Raw genomic sequence first — 9022 nt, 5'->3', positions numbered from 1 at the left:
TGTGGGCTGAGTGGGCAGGGAGACCTGCAAGAATTAATTGGGACTCAAGGCAGACTTTGAAGCAGGAGTAGGACCCAGATAATCAGAAACTGGCCAGTTTTCCACAAGGCTAAAAGATATGAGTGGAAGGAAGGAAGGAAGCAAGGAAGGAAGAAATCAGAAAAAGGAAAAGATCAGAGAAAAATCACTGATGTATAGAATCTCAAACCTGAAAGAACCTTAGGAAATTTTCCCTTCAACTGTCTCACTTTATAAATGAGCAACACGAGCCTCTGAGAATTTACATGAACTTCTCAAAGTCACATAGGCAATAATAACAAGAAACATGGATTAAATATTTACCATGTACCAAGTAATGTGTTAAGATATGAGAATACAAAGTAAGGCAAAAGCACAGACCATGCCCTCAAGGAGCTCACATTCTATTTTAATTTTTAAGTAATATTTTATTTTACTCCAATGACATGTTAAAACAATTTTTAGCATTTAAAAAAAGTTTTGAGTTCCAAATTTTGTCCATTCAATCTTCACTCCCCACCCCTTTGCTGGGGAGAGTAAGCAATCTGATATAGGGTATATATGTGCAGTCATGTAAAATATTTCCATATTATTCATTTTTTTGCAAGAAAGCTCAAACGAAAAAAATAAAAATAGCAGGCTTCAGTCTATATTCAGATAATATCAGTTCTTTCTCTGGAGGCAGGTAGCACGTTTCATAATGAGTCCTTTAGGATTGTTTTAGATCATTGTATTGCTGAGAATAGCTAAGTCATTTGCTGTTCTTCATAGTACAATATTGCTATTTCTCTGTACAATGTTCTCCTAGTTCTGTTCACTTCATTTTGCATCAGTTCATGTGAGTTTTTCCAGGTTTTCCTGCTTTGTCACTTTTTATAGCACAATATTATTCTATCACAATCCTATACCACAATTTGTTCCGACATTCCCCAATTGTTGGGCATCTCCTTGATGTCTAATTCTTAGTCATCACAAAAAGAAATTCTATAAATATTTTTGTACAAATACAAGTATCTCTTCCATATCATGGGGGTTAGCAGCATGGACAACCTGTTTAAATTTTTTTGCCCTTCTTTCATATGAGAGAAGAATTCTGAATTATTCTGGTATTAAAAGATAAAATATGTTGATATTATGCCTTAGTATACATATATTTTAAGCATTTATGAGTTTCTAAACTTTTCCTATGTCATCTGCTGACTTTTGTGTATCATCTGTGACTTCCACAAAACTCCTCCAAAATTCCCTTTTAATTTCTTATGCCAACCTGTGGTATATTGAAATCTAAATAGGGAAAGTTGTGATGTGGAAGAGATAATAATAAGTTCTTCTCCCTTTTTTCTTTTTTTTAAGTCTCTTTGGGATACAGACCTAGCAGTAGTATTGGATCAAAGAGTATGTATAGTTTGATTGTCCTTTGGGCATAGCTCCAAATTGAAGGAGCTCATATTCTAATAGCATGGACAAAATGCAAATAAATTATGTGATCATAATAAAAATAGAGTATAAATGGATTACAATTTCAGAGGGAAGGTACTAACACAGGGGAAATTTGAATCTAAGTTTTACTTGTAAGTCCAGTACTTTATTGGGAAGAGGCCCCAATAGGTTCAGGGGATATTGACTAAATTAGTGAAAACCTTATGAGTAGGGATTATTTCATTTATTGTACTTGTATCCCTGGTTCCTAGGGATTTATATGCCTAGCACATAGCAGGCATATACTAAATGCTTGTTGATTATTTGGCTCAAGTGAGATCTAGGTGAGAAATAGAGATTCTTAGACTTGTGGAATATTAGAAATCATCAAGTCCATCCCATTTATTATACAGATAAAGAAGAAGGTCTGAAGAAGAAAAGTGACTGGTTTAAGATTCCACCATTTGTTAACGCTACAAGTGAAACTGAAATCCAGCTTAGGTCAATTCCCTTTGAACTATGCCAGGCTGATTTGGAGCATATTGTAAAGGCCACAAAGTACCTTGTTTTGAATACCAGATAAGGAACTTGCAGTTCATTCTGTAGGAAAAAGCAGACTTTTAGGCTGAAAAGTCCAACTTTTCCTCTCAAAATCTAAATGCACTTTCTTCACTTATTGTGGATGATTCAGTCCCAGGACTTCAGTAGTCCTTGACTGTCAGTTCTCCTCAGGCACCTCCCAGCTGATGTTCATTTTCTTTTGGGTGTTGTGGTTGTCTCATCTCATCCTGTGTGGTTCTTGTCTTTTCTCTTCTATGGCAGTTTTTCCTTCTCCTAGACTGGGTTATGGTATTCTTCATAAGAAACACATGGTCCCCTCATCACACCATTTTATCCATATTTATGTGGGAAGCCGGGAATTAAAGCCATCAACTTCACTGAAGAAAGTCTACATTACAAATGTCATTTCCAATAAGGGGACTTTGGGAGCGAAACAAGCTGACAATGAGCCCACGTGAAAATTCTCCCAAGAGACTGAATTTAGCTTGTTGACATGGACAGCAGAAGCTCAATGAGGTACACATTAGCACCAGGGCTGGCAGTCAAGTGTAGCTATTTCTGGATCCAGCTTCAATAGTTCTCACTTGAAACCTCCTCAAGTCCAAGAGAGCAAATTATTTCATATGATTAGATTGAAACAATCCAAGAAATTGGTTTGTTTATACACCCTGGCAAACTACTTGACAAGTATGTAAGATTAATCAAAATAATTTTTCTTTACTGGATGGGTGTGGAGGGTTCTACTAACTCTAGCCTGGGATTCCATCTCACTGAGGCAAAACAAGACTCTGTTCTCAGATAAACTCAAATAGAAAGTCCTGAGTAAGTAGTAGTGAAAAAAATGTAGAAAATGATATAACACCACCTTCTCCCATTTCCATGAAGTTTTAGTGTAGTTTTGGCATCAGAAAGCTTCCAGACTGTTGGGTAGATCTTCTAGTTTTTGAAAGTAGTAGACAAGAAACACAGAGAATGAAAGGAGTGGATGTGAGGTTATTCTCATTAATTGAAAGAACCCATATGAATGAGCACATATATCTAGTAATGGTGTGAAATACAAACATGGTATATGAGACTAAAAAGAGGCAGAGTGGATAGAGAGCATTGGTTCTGGTACCTGACACTTACTGGCTACGTGACCCTGGACGAGTCACCTAACATCTTAGTGCTCCAGGAAACTCCCTAAGACTGTACGTTGCAGAGAAGACAAAGACCTTCTCTGGTAGAAGAAGAGCATCACTGGGCTCTCCCTGCACCAATGAAATCACAGGTCCAGTCCCTATTCCCTTTCTCTGAGATCAAAGTCATAAATGAGGATGTAGTATCAGTTACTATTTCTGTTTGGGAAATGAAATATTTTTCTTATCACCAATGACTTACTTCTTATCTATCCTCCAGTTATTTGCTTCTCCATTTCATTCCAATCTGCTGAACACAAAGCATCCTTTTAAGGGGGTAGTATGGTGTCATGGAACTCTGCACTTTGGGTCAGAAGACTTGGGTTCTAATCCTGGTTCTGTTATTTACTATTTGTGCAGTTTTTGCCAAATTTCTGGGCCTTAGTTTCTTCCATAATAAAATAAGGGGATTGGATTAAATGGTTTCCAAGAACACTTCTGGCCCTAAAACCCCAAGTTTCTTGACATAAATCTATGACTCATCTCCTTGTTATTTGCTGCCTAATTAGTTTCTCTGTTTCCATTCTTTTCTCCCTTCTAGTATGCCCTTCCCAAACTTGCATAATAATCTTCCAAAAGCACATATCTTGCCATGTAACTTCCTTGCTGCTCAGAAACCATCAGTGGCTCCTATTACTTCTAGAATAAAATACAAACACCCCACTCTGACATATAAAGTCTTTCACAATATGACTTCAACTTAATTTTCTGGCCTCATTTCACATTATTTCCTCATTCCAACCAAAATGGACTCTATTATCCCAAACACAAGATACCTTCTCCTAGCTCTATGGTCTTACATACACTATTTCCTTTGCCTAGAATGCTCTTTCTCCTTACCTCCACCTCTTAGAATCCTTATCTTTCTTCAAGATTCACCTCATATGTCATTTCCTCTTTGAAGACTTCCCTGATTTCCCCCCTTGCTATGTTTTCCTCTTCCAATTACTTTGTATTTACCTATTTGTGTACACCCAGAATCTACAGTAGAATTTCGACAAATCGAGGGCAGAGACTCTTTGAAGTTTTGTCCATTTACATTCAGCATGTGCCTTGCACATCAAAAGCTCTGTATCCACTCTGCTTCTTTTTAGTCTCACATACCATGTTTGAATTTCACATCATCACTGGATACATGCTCATCCATGTGGGTTCTCTCTATTAATGAGAATAACCTCACATCTACCCCTTTCAATCTCTGTGTTTCTTCTCTGCTACCTTCAACTGTCTGATTCTTCACGACACCAAAGATCATAGTATGCCAACGCTGTCTTATGGAGGTTTTCTTGGCAAAGATAGTAAAATGCTTCTCCAGTGGATTAAGGCAAACAAAGTGACTTACCTAGGGTCTCAGAGAGTGTCTGAGTTCAGCTATGAACTCCAGATCTAGCACTCTATCCACTGAGCCACCTAGCTGCCTCCAAATGTGCCTTGCACATACTGTGTAATAACTATGAGTGGAGGGCAGGTCTGTGACTTCGGCTGAGAGCCCACACAATGACAGTGGCAATTGAATGTTCTTTTCTCTCTTTCAACCTCTCCTACCACTTTCCTTGAGTTTCTCATGGGGAAGGGGAGTGCCTGCTCCTGTGAAGAACCTTAGCTGTAGACATAAGTCAAGTTCAGTCCTTGGAGATCCTGACCCCTAAAAGACAGGAGACCAGTTTTCTATTATTTCCCTTATATTCTCTGTTTCATTATTTCCTAGAGTATAACCCCAGGGAAGATCTTTTATACAAAGGTAGGCATGGCTTATGCCTAGTGTCTTCTCTAAAGGGATTTATTTGGGCAAGTTACTGAATATAAATAGTAGTAGTTATCAGGTATAGGATAACTATTTATTTCTTTTACCATAAAAAATTATTAAAACATAGAAGTCCAATAAAGGCATATTGACAAATACAATGAAATAGTAACAATCATTCCTATTATGCTCTTGGTTGGAAAGACTCCAGAGAGATAGGTAGGACTGCTAAATATCTTTTACTTTCCCTTCAATCTATTTTAGTAACAATTTACAGTTGAGGTCTTCTGACCAGCCAGGGCATGTTTTATATTGCTGTGAGTGGTCATCTTTCCCTCCAAGAAGGATAGAGTTGCAGGAAGTGCCTCTTCTTGTAAGTCTGCTTTTGGACTTCTCTGACTCACAAAGTTACTGCCAGAGCTGAATTTGGCCCTCTCTCAGAGATAGCTAAAGATTTAAGATCCAGTTCCAGGCCCACACAGACAAATGCATATTCTCATTGTCAAGTGCTCATCATGGTGATAGCTGCTGTTGGGCAAAGGGGTCTTTCAATAGAGAAGTGTGTTCCAAACTAGGTAGATTTGAAAGAGACATGTTCAAAAGTAAGGAAGAGAGAAAAGGACAGTGATCCTATCCTCTATCTATTCTATCCTTTATTCTGAAGTCTGCTGAGTGATTTTTTTTTTGACTTAATGGGGAATCTTTCTTGTCACTTCACTTGGAAGACAAGGGGCAAACCAAGACCTTCTGGTCATTCTTATCCATTAGCAAGAGGGCAGAGCACATGCCTCATGAGAAGGACTAGTTCTGTTAAAAGTGTTTCAAGCTAAACTCTTCCTGAGGGAATTTATGATAATAAGTGATATTATTTATTGATATGAATGATATGATAACGAATAAATTTATAAATTTATTAATTGATACAATAAAAGTAATAATTATACTAACTATTTAAATATTTTTAGAACTCCCATTTTCTGACTTGGGAGTCAAAAGAAATCATTGTAATATTCTGCACCAAACGACCTACAAGATATAAAGTTTAAAGACTTTATATCAGTTCAGAAAACTTGAGAGATTTACATAGTTATTACTCAATGAATGAACATTAATTAAGTACCTACTATGTGCCAAGCACTGTTCAAAGAGCTAAGGATAAAAGAGAGGCAAATGATAGGACCTGCCTTCAAGAGGCTCACCATCTAATGGGGGAAACCTCAAATATGTCCAAATAAGCCATATACATGACAAACAAGAAATAACAGAGGAAAAGCACGAGAATTAAGAGGTGTTGGGACAGTCTTTTTGTAGAAAATGAGATTTGTTGAAATTTAGTTGATGGTTGAAGTTGAGCTTAAAGAAAGCCTGGGGAGGCATCATGTGGAGATAAAGAGAGTATTCCAGGTGCTGGAGATAGTCAGAAGAGATGCTCAAAGTCAAGAGATAGAGTGTTATTTGTGGAACAGCAAGAAATCAGCATCTTTGGATTAAAGAGTACCTGACAGGGTATATAGTATAAGAAGACTGGGAAGGTAGGTTTTGAAGGATTTTGAACGCCAAACACAACATTTGTATTTGATTCTAGAGGTGATAGGGAGCTACTGAAGTTTATTGAGGAGGAGTGTGACATGGTTGGATCTTGGCTTTATAAAAATCACTTTGGTAACTGAATAGAGGAAGGATTAGAGTGGGGAGAGACTTTAAGTAATCAGATCTGGGAGCTATTGTACTGATCCAGGCATGAGGTGATAAAGGTCGGTAGTAGAGAGGTGGCAGTATCAGAGGAGAGGAGTGGGCATATTCAAGATTTGCTGCAAAAGTGAAATTGACAGACATTGGCAACAGATTGGATATGGTGGGTAAGAGTATGAGGAGTCTAGGATGACTCCTAGATTGTAAGCCTGAGGGATTGGGGTGACAGTATTATCCTCTATAGTAGTAGGGAAGGGAAGGAGGATTTCAGGAGGAAAGATAATGAGGTCAGTTTTGAACATGTTGAGCTTAAGATGTCTTTGTACATTCTGTTTGAGATATCTTAAAAATAGTTGGAGATGAGAGACTGGGGGTCATCAGAGAGATTGAGATGGGATGGATACATCTGAGAATCATCACTATAGAGATGGCTTTTGAATCTTTGGAATCTGATGAAATCACCAAGTGAAATGGTATAGCGGGAGAAGGAAAGAGGACCCAAGGCAGAACCCCAAGGGATGCCTGTGGTTAAAGGGAATGATATAAGTGAGGATCCAGCAAAGGAGACAGAGAAAAAGCAGTCAGATAGTTGGAGAAGAATCAGGAGAGAGTGGTATCAAAAAAGAACTAAAGAAAAGCAAGCGTAGAGGGGTGATCATCAGTATCAAAAGCTTCAGAGAGGTCAAGGAGAAAGAAGATTGAGAAAAGGTCACCGGATTTAACAACTAAGAGATAATGAGTAATGTTGTTGAGCAGATTATGGACAAGCATCTCAGCTTTTTATGTTATGTTCTCCAAATAATACCAATGGGTAGAAATGATAATAACCTTACATTTCTAAAGCTCTGTATTATTTATAAAGTGCTTTCTTCATAATAGTTTTGCAAGGTAATACAAGTATTATTATCCTCATTTTATAGAGTAGTAAACCAAAACTTGGAGAGGTCACCCAATTTGCCCAAAGACACAGAGCAATAAAATAACAGAACCCAAATATGAAGCCAGATGTCTTGGTTCCAAGTTCATCATTCATGCTGTGCTGGGAAGAATGGAAAAATAGACCTACTTGGTGAAAGTAGAGAGACTTAGTGGATACGTAGCTGGCCTTAGAGTCAGGAAGATGTGTTCGAATCTCATTTATGCAACATATAGGCATAACTCGTTTTATTGCTCTTCACTTTATTACACTTCACATTTATTGTGTTTTTGATTGATTTTTGTTTGTTTTGTTTTGTCTTTACAGATTGAAGGTTTATGGCAAAACTGCATCTACCAAGTCTTTTGGTGCCGTTTTTCCAACAATATGTGCTTATATCATGTCTCTGGGTAACATTTTGGTAATTCTTACAATATTTCAAACTTTACCCATTATAATTATATCTGTTATGGTGATCTATAATCAGCAATCTTTATTGTTACTAATATAATTGTTTTGGGGCTCCATGAACTGTGCCCAAATAAGACAGTGAACTTAATCAATAAATGTTGTATGTGTTCTAATCACTCCACTGACAGGCCATCCCTGTCCCCCATCCTTGGGCATCCCTGTCCCCTGAAACAAAACAATATTTAACAATATTTAACAATATTTAAATTAGACCAATTAGTAAGACTACAATGACTTCTAAGTGTTCAAATCAAAAGAAGAATTAATCTATGTGGCAAATTAGTTTCTTTTTTTAGAGATGGAAAGAACCTGAGAGGTCTATTAATCCAAATGCCTCATTTTGCAGATGAAAAGCCTACAGTTCAGGGTGCTTAAGTAACATGGGGGCCTCAGCCCCCACTACCAGCAACCACTACCTGATTAGTCAGCAGCCTTCAACATGGAGGCATGACCCTCCATCATTAAAAAGATTATGCCTTGATGAAGTTTCAGATAATGGTTAGTATTTTTTTTTTTTTGCAATAAAGTATTTTTTAATTAAGGCATGTACTTTTTTTAAACATAATACTATTATGTACTTAATAGGCTACAGTAAACATAACTTTTATATGTACTGGCAAGCAAAAAAATTCATATGACTTGCTTTATTGCAATATTAGTTTTATTGCAATGGTCTGGAACCAAGCCCACAACATCTCTGAGGTGTGCCTATAGTAGTAGCTTTGTGACCCTGGGGAAGTCACTTATCTTCTCAGTATCCTAGGCAATTCACTAAGACTATTAGTTGTAGAAAAGGTACCCGTGCATTAGTGAGGAAATTCCTTACTCAGAATTCTCCGTTGGTAAGATTGTTGGTAAAAAAGTCTTTCAAAACAAAAAAGAAAAAATAATACTTGATTTGGAGTCAGAAGACTCAAATTCAAATGTTGGTTCTGACATTAATTACGTGTATGATCTTGGGTTAGCTACTTAAGCACCCTGGACTGCAGGCTTTTCATCTGCAAAATGAGGGACATTTGGATT

The sequence above is a fragment of the Notamacropus eugenii genome, chromosome 1, assembly GCF_028372415.1.
Source record: "Notamacropus eugenii isolate mMacEug1 chromosome 1, mMacEug1.pri_v2, whole genome shotgun sequence".
Lineage (NCBI taxonomy): Eukaryota > Metazoa > Chordata > Mammalia > Diprotodontia > Macropodidae > Notamacropus > Notamacropus eugenii.
Note: the sequence above shows the minus strand (reverse complement) of the source record.